Source organism: Eschscholzia californica, unplaced genomic scaffold (genome assembly GCF_041429995.1).
Source record: "Eschscholzia californica isolate CP2 unplaced genomic scaffold, dmEscCali1.0.p SCAF_1, whole genome shotgun sequence".
Classification (NCBI taxonomy): Eukaryota; Viridiplantae; Streptophyta; class Magnoliopsida; order Ranunculales; family Papaveraceae; genus Eschscholzia; species Eschscholzia californica.
The window spans coordinates 71,287,794-71,302,052 of NW_028238198.1; the positions used below are offsets into that span (position 1 = coordinate 71,287,794).

Sequence of the window (14,259 nt, forward strand, 5' to 3'; positions counted from 1 at the left end):
AATGAAGATGGGTTTATTCGGTCACTAGTAACTGTCAGGTATTTGGAAGTTGGTCGGTCGGTTAGTGGGAGGTCAGCAGACTTAAAATTTTGATCGTGACTGTTCGTCAATTCTTTCAGTTCGGTCTGGCACTGATTATGACCATCGGGTGCCGCGGGCACTTTTTCTCTCAATCGAAAGGATCGAGTAGTGGTCTTTCGAGTCTTCTTCCCCCCATTTGAAGAGAGAGAAGATGAAGAGAGAGGGTATCACCCGCCTCTTTCTTCAGGTGATTCAAATGACAAAGAGGTACTCCTTCTACAAATGTTTCAATCGAGGAAGAGATCGAAAAAAAATAGTTACGACGAGTGAAAGGAAAGAGATGGAAGTTCCCTCTACCTCTCTTTGTTTAGAATCCCCTCCTCATTTTGGACGAAAGAAGGGAGAAGTCTTCTCTCTTCTTTACGTTACAATGAAAAAAATATATAGAAAAGAAAAAAGCAATTTCGTGAATTTACGAAAATAGACCGTACGTGTCCAAACAGGAGCCTCACGGTTATGTTGCTTGAGGGGATAAATGTAATTGGACATTAAAATGGGGTAACCCCAAATGTGGATAAGTGGGAGGGGTGAAATTCATAACTAGTTCATCTTAATAAGAGATCTATTAATAATGTAGTTAGCCTGAGTTTGCAGTAAAGAATTGTGGAAATGTGCTCCAGTAAAGTCAAGGTCTGTTGTTGAATGAATAGCTGCGGCTTTTTAGGGTTCACACTCAAAAGTGGTGAAAAATAGAGAGGTAAATATTGTCCAGAGAAGAGATAGCTGGTTTCTCCTCTTGTTACTTTTGTCTTGTCCCAGATGAGCTACTATCCCCACAATTTAATGAGATCAACACGAGAGAGAAGTTTCACTTGCCTTAGAGCAACCCAATGTAGAAGGCCTATGCTTTCAAACTAGGTGTTCACAACTCAAATTATCAAAAATTGGATTAACCCTCCATGGGGTCCTTCCCCAAACCCTCAGCCGACGTAACGACGTCTCACTAGTACTGTGTACTCTTATCATTATATATAATTTTATATAATGATATAATTTTAGAGCCTAGAGGAGGGAGCAAATGGAGTGATGAATAGAATTTCTCCTCAAATTATATATTGTATGTGATTTCAAGTTTTAATAATAAATTATTAGTTCTAATTATAAACTAAAATTTGATATAATTTTAGAGAGAGAGAGAATTTTAAAATATCGACAAAAGAATTGAAAAAGAAATAGAGAAGAACTAAAAAAAAATTGAAAACATAAGAGGGTTAAAAGAATAACATATTAAAAAAAAGATGAGGTATAATATCGCGGCTAAGGACGTCCCAACGACTGAATTTCGGGACTACATTGGGGTTGCTCTTAGCTAGGCTACTAAAGAAACATGAGAAAGATAGTTGGGTTCTTAGATTTCTAGTTTGTTTGTCCGGTGTTTATTTACTTTTCAGTGGGAAATACATTGCGTGAAAATCAAACAGATAAATCCAATTTTCTATTATATATTTGATTGGACTGAAATAGCAGGAAATCATTTATAATGTTGAATTTATGTTCTATATGTGAGGTCCATGTAATCCAATAACCGGATGATGTTTGGTTCTTCGAATTATCAAGGGAGAATAAACTCATAACAACAAGGTCTGGTTCTGTCGAAATATAACTTACGAGAACAAGACGTAATTTGTTACAGTCTTGTCATAAGCATACAAAAATAATTATCACTCGTCAACTTAATAGTACATGACGGTTGGACACTTCAACAAAAAAACGATAAAGAAGGTTCACCATGGAAGTTGTACATCAAGGTTTCGTGGTGTAGTTGGTTATCACGTCAGTCTAACACACTGAAGGTCTCCGGTTCGAACCCGGGCGAAGCCAACTTACTAATCTACTTTTTCGCGTTTTGGTCAGTGGCTTTCATCGGCGATTAAATCGCGAAGGGTAAATACGTAAAAAAGTAAAGTGAAAACGACACAAGTGAAAAGTAAAAAAGCAAAATACGCCGAAAGATTTGGTTCTGACATTATTATTACGTACCTAAAAACTGCAACCCCTACACTTCTCTAATTTTTCTCCTTAAGTCACATTCATTTCTTAATTTCTTATTTGGTCCCCCCTTTTAAATTTATTCCACTAGACCCCACTTTAGTATCTCTGGGGTAATGTAATTATGGTTCAATCTCTTAACTAGTTGGGAACTAGTTTAGGTTCTAATCGGCTTCAAGCCTTCAACCACTCACAATTGTCATAATTGATTGCTTCATTATATAAATAACTCTATTAGCCTAATAAATCATATAAACACCTTAATTAAGTTTTTTTTTACCATTATTTATTGTTTTTAATGATTTTTAACACTTAATGTCGGAGAGAAAGATGAAGTTGTGAGCTATCTATTTTGTAACTACAAATGAAGAAGATAAAATGATCATGCCCTTTTTGAGGAGATGTAATGTCCTCAAGTATATCAAGTATATGTTAAGTTTCTAATTAAAGTATTGCATTCAAATCGTGAATGTCCAAACAAAAATTAATTCATATTGCCCCCTGCAAGATGACTAACAACACGTCCCCTAGAGATTAGAGAATCCCACTTCCATTTTAGTTTTTTATTTGTTAGTCAACATTAATAATTAATTTTTAGGGTTATTTCCCTAATGGCCCCCTACTTTGTGACCAGCTTCCCGCCTGGCCCCCCTACTTTACAAGAAATACCCATATGGCCCCCTAAAACCGTTAACTTTAACTTTCCGTCACTCTCTCTCCTCCATCTCTTTTTCTCTCTCTGCCATGTCACGCCACCTCATCTGTTAGGCCACCTCATCACCATCTCCGGCAGAGGTCGCCGGCCGGCCAAATTTCCGGCCGGCGACCTTCAAACTAAAAAAAAAAAAAAATTTTTTTTTTTTTTTTCTCTCTTCCTCTCTCTCTCTCTAAAATTACTCCGGCGAAGGGAGACCTTCGCCGGAGTGGTCTGTTCTTCAATGAACAGACCGAGGTCTGTTCTTGAAGAACAGATCTCGGTCTGTTTATTGAAGAACAGACCGAGATCTGTTCATTGAAGAACAGACCACTCCGGCGAAGGTCTCCCTTCGCCGGAGTAATTTTAGAGAGAGAGAGAGGAAGAGATTAAAAAAAAAAAAAAAAAAAAATTTTTTTTTAGTTTGAAGGTCGCCGGCCGGAAATTTGGCCGGCCGGCGACCTCTGCCGGAGATGGTGATGAGGTGGCCTAACAGATGAGGTGGCGTGACATGGCAGAGAGAGAAAAAGAGATGGAGGAGAGAGAGTGACGGAAAGTTAAAGTTAACGGTTTTAGGGGGCCATATGGGTATTTCTTGTAAAGTAGGGGGCCAGGCGGGAAGCTGGTCACAAAGTAGGGGGCCATTAGGGAAATAACCCTAATTTTTATCTTCCTTTTACCCTTCTTTAAAGATGTACGTCCCTTTTTATTTTATCATCTTTCTTCATCAAAGAAGGAATGCCAAGGGACGATACGATCCGTAGACTACCCTTCATCCATTTTTTTGCTTTTTTCCTAGTGCACCACTGCCTAACCAACCACCGTCACCAGCCTCTTTTACTCTCTGTAAACATTATTCGCTTTCCCTCCATAGTATTGAGAGAGAAGAAGACCTCGAACTAGGGTTTAGGTGGAACTCAAGTTCGAGTATTCCTTCTTCAATATTGTGGAGAGAGAGGGGGAATGTGTCTAGCAGGGCTGACCCTGAGTGTAAGCGAGGCCAAGGGCCTCATAGAAAGGAAACAAGTAGAGAATTAAAGGGACCCCAATTTTTTCTATATTCAGAAAAAATAAGGATTTTTGAGTCAACAGTCCAAAATCTGGGGGGTAAACCAAAAAAAAATCCACTCTTGCCCAAAAATTAGTTGCAGGTCCAAATGTCAGCTTTTTTTTTTATTCCCCTCTTGCCCTTGGACGGGACATGCTGACGTTTTCCTGAAAAATAAAAATGTCTGGTAAATAAAATAATTTACCAGTATACGAAAAATTCAAAGTTTCAAAATTTTTTGAAAATTTGAAATTTTCAAACGAAATTTCAAATTCCCGCCCAGCAAACCATCTCTTCTCGGTAAATAAAATAATTTCCTGTACACAAAAAATTCCAATTTTCAAATTTTTTTGAAATTTTCAAACGAAATCTTTTTTTCGAAATTTTCAAACGAAATTTCAAATTCCTGGCCAAAATTTCAAATTTTTTTGAAAATTTTAAATTCCCGGGCAAATTTTGAAATTTTTTTGAAAATTTTAAATTCCCGCCCAGCAAAAGTGTCTAGTACAGAAAAAAAATTCCAGTAAATAAAATAATTTCCCGGTCACAAATTTTTTTTTCGAAGTTTTGAAATTTTCAAACGAAATTTCAAATTCCCGCCCAAATTTTCAAATTTTTTTACGAAATTTCAAATTCCCGCCCAGCAAAAATGTCTAGTACAGAAAAAAATTTCCAGTAAATAAAATAATTTACCAAAAAAAATTGCGTTTCCCGAGAATTTTTCGGTGGCTGTTCCGTAATTTTCTAAACAGTACACATTCTGATGGACGGGTTGTCAGATTATTTTTCAGAAAAAAATCGTTTCCCGAGAATTTTCGATGGCAATTTTGTAATTTTCGATGGCATGAACGGTAAATACTTTATTTTCTAAGGGCCCTTTACGTAATTTTGACCCCCCAAACTGACACATTGGACCTCCTTTACATTTTTAGGCAACTTTGGGTGGGATTTTCATTTTGGCCCCCTTTTTGGACCAATGACCCAACCCCTCAAAAAATAATCAAAACAGGCGAGGAATTTATTGCAGCTCATTTGGTAGAAAACATGTTATAAGATCCAAACAACCCCAGTTCAGTCTCAAGCATCAGAATTTTTTTCCTTATTAAATTTGTTTTTTTTATTACTTTAGTTGACACTTCTATCACCACCAAGATTACTAAACTTCCACACTGTACCTCCACTACTACAACCACGATTACTAAACCTCTACCACTACCACCACTGCAATCACCACCACCATTGAACTGTAAATTTTTTTAGAAAATTTATTTGCTTGACACTTGTACTACCGCGACGATTACTAGACCTCCAATACCACCACCACAATCACTAAACGTCCAATACCACCACCACCATAATCACTAAACCTCTACCACTGTAGCTCCACACCCACCCACAATCACAACCACGACCACTCGTATTACTAAACCTCACCACCACAACTACCATCATTATAAAATCTCCACCGCAACAATCATAATCAAACCACAACCAACACTATTACCATAAACACCAAAAAAAGAAGGCTGAAACTTATTGAGCTCTTTTATCGAAGAATCATTTTCTAATATATATTTTGTTCAATTTTTAAAAAATACTAAACAAGATACTGAATCGCCGAATTTCGAACTCGCTGAATCACTTAACCGTGAGATCGACCATGGAACGACGAGGGCTCTCCCCCAACTTATGCCGATTTTCGAGCATCTCAACCATATTGTTCGATTCAGACTGCAAGTTACGAACACAAGTTTCATGTTTAAACCTCACATTATCTGCAAAGAAAACGTAGAAAGTTCTGGTATACAAATTTTTTTTCTTGTGAAACGCGTGTAGGCCACATTCTTAAAATTCGCTTCGGGCCTCCGAAATCTCAGGACCGACCCTGGTGTCTGGAGCATAAAAGAAGAAAGTAGAAAAATGAAAGAAATAAGAAGATAGATGATCGTGGTCAACCGACCAGTAGTGGTGGTGGAAGGAGGAGAAGACGAAAATGAGATATTTTTTCCATCCGATGAAGTGTGGTCGGTCAGTCAGTCAACTGTTGCCAATGATCATTGTCTGATGAATAAGGAAGATGGGCCAGCGAGGGAATTACATTTGTAACTGAGGGTAAAAAACTGAATTATTACAGTTAACTGACACAGAAAATCAAAAGACGACCAAATTTAAATTGATCATCTATAGGAGGCCATTTTAGTGAATTGGTCAATATTAGGAGGTCAAAATGGAATCAACCCAATCAATATTTGGAGATGCCGAGAGGTATACTTAGGTTTTTGTTCCTATGTTCAATCTAATTGGCCGATTACAAGTTCATTTTTTCCTGGTTAAAAGGTTTACGAATGCAAGTGTTTGTTTCCTATCTTAAACATTGTCAAGACATTTCGGATGACTTATTATAGACAACATGTGTTCATAGACATTTTCAAGACATTGAGAGTTTGTAGACAAAATGTCTTTATAGACATTTCAAGATATTTGATCCATAAACAAAATGTCCTGGGGACATTTTAAGATCTTGAGTCCATTGACAAAATGTGTAATGCATATTATATTTGTGCTAATCAAAAATATATTTTTCGACTTTTGTAGACATCTGTGAATATTTATGGACATTGATGAACATTTGGTAGACATTTATTATTTTAATATTATTATTATTGTTTAATCACATGAAATAATATATTTATACTAACATTTCAAAAATATATTTTTCGACTTTCGTAGACATCTGTGAATATTTGTGGACATTGATGGACATTTGGTAGATATTTATTATTTTAATATTATTATTATTTTTTAATTACATGAAACAATATATTTATACTAACATTTCAAAAATATATTTTTCGACTTTCGTAGACATCTGTAAATATTGTGGACATTGATGGACATTTGGTAGACATTTATTATTTTAATATTATTATTATTGTTTAATCACATGAAATAATATGTTTATACTAACATTTCAAAAATATATTTTTCGACTTTCGTAGACATCTGTGAATATGTTTGGACATTGATGGACATTTGGTAGACATTTATTATTTTAATATTATTATTTTTGTTTAATCACATGAAATAATATATTTATACTAACATTTAAAAAATAAATTTTTCGACTTTCGTAGACATCTATGAATATTTGTGGACATTGATGGACATTGGATAGACATTTATTATTTTAATTTTCGACTTTCAGATCTGAGTTTTTTCTCCGGCGAAGGGTCTTCCCTTCGCCGGATCCCTCTTTCCTTTAGTAGCATGTTGTTCTTTCTTGTTTCATATTGTGTGTTAGGTTTTAATTGCTGTAACTCTTTCTCTATTTGAGAGAGAGAGATTGATGGATATTCTTGATCATTGGTGTATGGTGTTTCATAGTGATCCGACGAAGATGGTTCCAAATCTGGTTCCAATTTTCGATAAGCGACAACAAATTGCTTCATCTCTTTTGTTATGGGTTTTTGATTGGGTAATTGAAAATTGTTTCAAGTGTGGTGATGTATGAAATTTTGGATTATTTGATAATTGATTTCTCCATGAATGCGAACTTTTTCCGTAGAGCCGGAGTATAGAAACGGTGCTGAATGTTCGTTTTCATCATCATCGTCGTCATCTTTGTGTGATCCATCTCATGTTCATATAGCAATGAAGCTTGATTCAGAGTATCCAAGAGGTTCAGTGGCGGCAGTTCTATCGTATTCCGGTGAAGGCCAAGATTTTCCGGCAATGGAGGCTGTTCTCCGGTGTAGCAAACGGTTTTCCGGTGAAGGCAACGGTTTCCGATGATGGCAACGGCGGTTTTGCGATGGTGGTGTGGCGACAGCGGCGGTTTTCCGGCGACGCGACGGTTATCCGGTAACGGCGACGGTTCTCCGACAAAAAGGCGATGGTTTTTAGTTTTTTTTCAGTTATTTTTGTCGGATCTTTAGGATCCCAATAGTGTCTGTGTCTAGTCCAATTTCTCCCCCTTTAGGAGGGTTTTGCATTTACAGGTATGTAAGTAGCTTGACGCACCTCCGACAGAGAGAAATAACTTTTATAATCCTTGTATCATTGTGATTTTATCACTATTAATGGATATGTTTCCCTTGGATTCAAAAAAAAAAAAAGATCACATGATGGACTCCAAATGTCTCTTGTTTTTTGAAAGACATTTTGGCTTCCAAATTTGTCCCAAATCCTTCACAAATCCATCAAACTATGAGTCCATCAAAGTCTGGGACATATTTTGTCTACAATCGAATGCCTCGGACTTTCATAGACTCTCAAATGTCTGGATTTGAATGCCTCAGACTTTTGTGGACTCTCAAATGTCCGGATTTGAATGCCTCAGACTTTCGTGGACTCTCAAATGTCTGGATTTGAATGCCTCAGACTTTCGCGGACTCTCAAATGTCCACGAAAGTCACCCCCCCCCCCCCCCCCCCACCCCAAGTTTGTTTAGGACCTCTGAATGAGCTTATTATCACATCAGTCCATACTCCATACAGTATCAAGTTGAAAGTTCACACTTTAGTACACACTTTTTATAACAAAAGTTGACATGGACACTAAAGGGTGAAAAGAAAATCCTTTGAACTTCTTACTTTACAATGAGTATTGAAGAGTGGGGTGGGGTGGGGTGGGGTGGCCTGGCCCTTTGAGTATCCAAGAAACCAAATTCACATCAAATTGATTCCTTTAAAGTCCCATCTTTCCCTCCATTTCTTTCTTTTCTCTTTTCCATTGCAAACCACACTTGATAATGTTTTGAAAAATTCCAACCCATAATTTGAGCAGTAATAGCAACATTGTGCACCTAAAAAGTTAGGAAAAAAGTTAAATATATAAAAAAAAACGTGTTAGTGTTGAGAAATTTGTCGGATAAACCAACTTAGGTTGAAACCTTTCTCAACAAAAAAAAACTTAGGTTGAAACCTATTACGCATTTCAAAAGAGAATTTACATATTGGTCTTAATGGAACTTTATTATCACCCAATACTGCTCATTGTTCTGATCCATCCGATAATGAATAAGTTGAATGACATATTGGAATTGAAGTAGTGATTTACGAATTGATGCCTTCCTCCAACGACTTTGATGGGCATAAAAAATGAGGTTTAACGCAGACAACTGTTTGTGAATATTTCTCTATCTCGTCAAATATATCACGCCAAGTATAAATGGTGGGTTAGAACCAAAACTATAAATATGGTACCGTTTCGACCTTTGAGTTGTAGTTCTTGAACGTTGCATATTTGTGTTTCAGAATTTAATTAATTAATATATTAATTAATCGCTATCGCTTACAATAAGTCATAATGGAATTTATATTTATCTTTATCTGATACCTCACGTGAAATCTACATTGTGGGGTGGATATTGATATATCTCTCCAAATTGTAGGCACAAATTCTTTCGAACACAATTTCTACAAATATCATTGAAGGCAAGTACAAGTAGATTCTACTATATATTATGGACAATCACACATTTTTCTTTGGCAAGCCAGTCATATATTTTATCCCACTGCAAGGTATCTGTTTGCAATTGAGATGCCCCAAAACACTTAAAAGAATCAAAATGGCATCCTAATGACACATCTCGGGGGTGTTTTAGTCAAATAAAATAAGTCGGGGACTTATAATATAGTTATGAACACACAACGGTCTAATCCAGCTGGTGGGAGAAAGAGACAGAAAAAAGTGTCGGTCACCGAAAAGTTAGACATTATTCCCATTTTACCCCCAATCAATTTTTACCCTCATGTTTTTTAATTTCTTAAAGAAAACCCCTCGATTATGTCCTTTTTTATCTACTACTACTCAATAAGTCAGTAGTTTTTAGCTTAGCCGGTTACCAGTAAACTGGCACGCTTGTTTATGACTGACACTTGTCACTTTCATATCTACTCAGACTGACCAATCTCTGGGTCCCATACTGGTGTCCTCCTTCTAACCCTTTTCGACTAGATTCCCACGTGTGAGGTCCACGTGATCTGATTATCTTTTCTTCTTTCATACTGGCTTTTTAGTTTTTAGTGACACCCTATAGGTTTTTCAATCTTACCCCTACCCTAATTGGTAAATTGGGTTTACCCCCTTAATAGTTAGCAATTGCACTTGACACTCTTAAAGACATCTTCCTCTCTTCTGGGGTGCTCCTATAGGCACCTAACTTATTGGATATTGGCGCCTTCCTACAGCCAAAACTGGGGCGGTGTTCAAATATGTAAAAGGTCGCCAACAACAATAATACTCGGCGCCTAAGAAGTTTCCCTTTCTTTTCTAAATCTTCATCTTTGACATTAGAGAGATAAAATTCTTGAGATAGAAATTTAACAATATTTAGATGAATCAAATTTAGAAAACACCTAAATCTGTATAAAATTAGTCGTTTCATACCTAACTTTTGTAGTATAGGCTTCATTTCACCCAAATTATTGCGGTTCAAATTTCATCTTCATCTTCGAAATTTAGAAAGTAATTTCTATTTATTTGAAAGACCATTTTTTCATACCTTGGTATGGGCTTCCCTTTCACCCATTTTGATATTTCACATAAATTAGAGAAAAAAATGGTTAGACATATGTCAAGAAAGAAGGCAGGTCAGTATGAAAATGTGCCCAGATGCACTTGAGATGGCACCATATGACTATTGCATTAACTATGGTGAGATCCAAACCTCTCCCCAAGAACATTTATTGGTGCAGTTTATCTCCAATTTGATTATAGAATGAAATGATGGTACAATCATGTATTAATTCTTCCATTTTATTCATTTGGGAGTATAAGAAAGTACAGTTTTGATCCTTCCAAGAGGTATTATTGAGTAGATATCAAGCTACCATAATAAGGTATTTACTATTTTATTTGCACCAACCATCAACGTCCAAGGGTTTAAATTGATGAACGTAGTACGGGTTCGCTTGCATTTCACAAAGTTTATTATATTCTTAAGCTTAGCTCGATTTGATTATTGTCAGGTTATAAAAAAAAAAGGTTTAAGGAATATGACTTGTTATTTTTGATATACAAACTGCCTTTGAATTTGTTTGTTCAAGGTTATAGAATGTACAATTGGACCTCTATATTGGCTTCGGATAGAATTTTTTTTACATTGTGACAAATTCCGTTGCTTATGTATGAGATAATAATCAATAATCACGTTCTAACTTTCAACTAAACTTAGGGTGATGGTGCTTGTAGTTCTTAATTCCATGAAGTCATAGATTTATTCATGTTTGGACTATAATATTTTATGGTAGAAATTTCCGATTCACAAAATAGTTGGCCTTCGAATTGATGTCTTAAAAAATGATGGTTGTAGAGATAAGAACTTCCACTAAAGATTTTGGAAAATGATTTGGGGACTCCCTAAACCCTACTCCCAAGTATACTCCCTCTCACATGAGAAAGTTATTTCAGTCTTTTCAGTCTGAAAACAACTTTGAAAATACCAAAATATCCTTTTTATGTGAGGGGGAGTACACTTGGGAGTAGGGTTAGGGAGTCCCCCTATCACCTTTGAAAGATTTTTTCATCTCTGACAACGTGGTCATTATAATGATTATTTTTTGATTGTATTCACTTCTTTCTAATAATCGTGTATTTTTTTCTTCTAATTTCCCGTTTCAGTTCACGAAGAATGACCGCCTAACACTCTTTGGACGTTGTTGGACCCAGACCTCCCTTTGAACAATATATAAGACCCAGACCTCCCTTTGAACAATATATATAGTGGAGCATTGATATGCATTTTACTTATTATTTATTATAATTAATTATTACAAAATAATCAAATAATTAGTTAATTAAGAATTCAATGGGGTCTTCCTCAGATAATACAAAAAGCATGTTTTTAGGGGCAAACACCTTTTTGGAACTCGGCTCCTCAATGCCTTCCAACCAGCTGAATGCCTTTTCCCTAATTAGGATATTATTTTCTTAATCTTTTTCTTTATGAAAAGATTTACTATTAATTATTTCTAGAGATCTTACTGGAGAAACCACCAATCAATAATGACCCCATTTTCTAAATACATTTACAAGTGTAAAGTGGGTCCTTATGCTTAAGCCATTGGATAGTGTAGGAATTAATGACCCAATGGTATAGATTAGAGAACTATAACTTTTCATAATTAATCATCAAGATCCTTTTTTAATTATAACATAAAATATGGTTAGAGAGATCTTGATTCTTCAATGAAAATCAATTAGATTAATTAATTTGATTAATCATTTAACAATGTTGTTTAATTATTATTTTTTATTTTAAAATACATGAATGTTGACCTCAAAAAATAAAATCAAGTGTGAATGGAGACTTTGGTTTTTGTAAATGTGTTTCGTGCATGTATAAGTTAATTATGATTACATGTATTACTATAAAACTCATATACCCATTCAGAGAGATAAGAATGTAAGACTAACGAACGTAGTTAAAACAAGTTTAGCTATATTAAGTTAATAATATTTGACTACGATCTGGAACGTTCTTTCACCTTGATAAGCTAACATGTCACAATGTAAGTAGAGATCTTATGTACTCTTAGCATTTCTCAATAACGTTTGAGATGATTGAGTTAGATTAGGATTCCTATTAATTTGTAACCGCCCCTACAAACTATAAATTCGGCACATCTTAAAACATATGCAACTCAAATACAAAATAACTTTGAGCATTTTGTTTTGCTTTTTCCTTTTAAGCGGAGTGAAATTTGCATGTCCTTAATAGGCTTCTTTTATAGCTTATAATTCGGAAAAGAAGTGGGTCAGCTTGTTGAAAAATCTGTCAAAAATTAAATAAAGTTGCTCAAAATTCAAAACAAAGTTCAATTTTTTAAGTTAAGAAAATGATAATTTGAACAAAAAAAAAAGTTAAGAAAATGGTATCCCAACATTTTCCATTATAGCAGGAGCAGGAGAATTCATCTTTTCCAAAAGACTAAAATTAAACGGTCATCTTAGAGCACAAATCTTCAAGAAAAAGAAGAAGAAAAAGTAGTCTAAATTCTCTACTTTTCATTCTTAGTCTTTTGTATCTCAAAGATTTTAGCTCTTTATTAAGCATCATGATATTGAGATTTAGGCTTTGATAAGAAAGTTTAGCTTTTCGTTAAAACTCGTGGTACTAAATAATTTAGCCAACGATATTTTTTGTCTGTCTGTTGTTACTAACCACTAAAATGTTAGATCAATTTAGCTGTCGTCAGTGTTAAGTTACTAATCTATGAAATAGATTCTTCTTTTTGAGAAAAAGAATTCACTAACTAAGCATGCAATTACTTTTATTCCCTTTTTTTTTTTTCGGTTTTACTTCCTTTCCCTTTGAAGCTTTAGTGCTACAATCTTCAGGAACTTTTGACAAAGGAAGTTTTATCTCCTAATAACACTAGTGAACTTAAAAAGGCAAAAACATAAAATGAAAGGGATAAAGACATGATTGAATTTTTTTACTTGCATTGATTACATATATATTTCCCTTTTTATCTTTGTTTTTTTTTTGTTGAGAAAACAGAAAAAGAGCCAAAGAAAAGAAAGAAACTCCTAAACCGAAAGAAAAGCCTCCCGAAAAGCCTGTTTCGACAGCCACATCCAATTGCCTTCATGCATTCGGCCCCATTTTGCTAACTGATCCGCCCTCGTGTTCCTCTCTCTCGGAATGAAAGAGAAGCCAACTTCACCGACTTCATCTGCTAGCTGTTTAATATTAATCATAAGATTCTCCGATTGCCAGTAGACTGTCGATTGATGGTTATTTATGCGCCTTATAATATTGAGGTTATCACTTTCGATACGGATGCAGTGTATATTGTTGTGTTTAGCCCACTCCAACGCCTTTATGATAGCCCAACATTCACATTCTTCGGCATTTTGCCCCTTGACCATATAAGCTGCCGCTGCCCTAAACGTTGACTGCTCATCTTGCATGAAACAACCAACTCCAGCATTTTCCGTTACATCCGTGAACGAGGCATCAACTTGTATCTGAACAAATGAGGTTGAGATGTGGCTCGACTGTTCACTTACTTGCACCTCCTCATTGTCACGACCGATACTGATAAGCCTAGGGGAGCCTCTAATCCTGGTAATCATCATCTCATGAGTCGTGTTAGATTGGGCTAGACATTTCTCACACCTAGCCTTCCAAATATGCCACAGAACTGTTGAGAAGAGAACCTGTGTGCCTGCATCTACTTCCTTCCAAGAAATAATCCAATCCTGCAAACTGTTTATATTTTCTGAAATGATGTTAAATAAAAACCATACAGATTTAGCAAATTCACAATGTAGCAGCACATGTATCATGGTTTTCCTGTCATTACAATAACCACAGTTATAAATTTCTCCAATGAATTTACCGATTTTGTCTCGCACTGGGAGGCTATTAGTACAGCATTTCCAGACGAATAGTTTTATTCTCGGTATAACAGGCAGATCCCATATAAATTTCCATTCC

General features: G+C 35.5%; 1 non-coding gene across 1 annotated transcript; it reads left to right on the top strand.

The window, feature by feature from the left end:
- Positions 1-1,828: 1,828 nt before the first annotated feature.
- Positions 1,829-1,902, top strand: TRNAV-AAC (transfer RNA valine (anticodon AAC)). The gene has a single exon. It is a non-coding gene; the product is annotated as a tRNA-Val (tRNA).
- Positions 1,903-14,259: the final 12,357 nt, after the last annotated feature.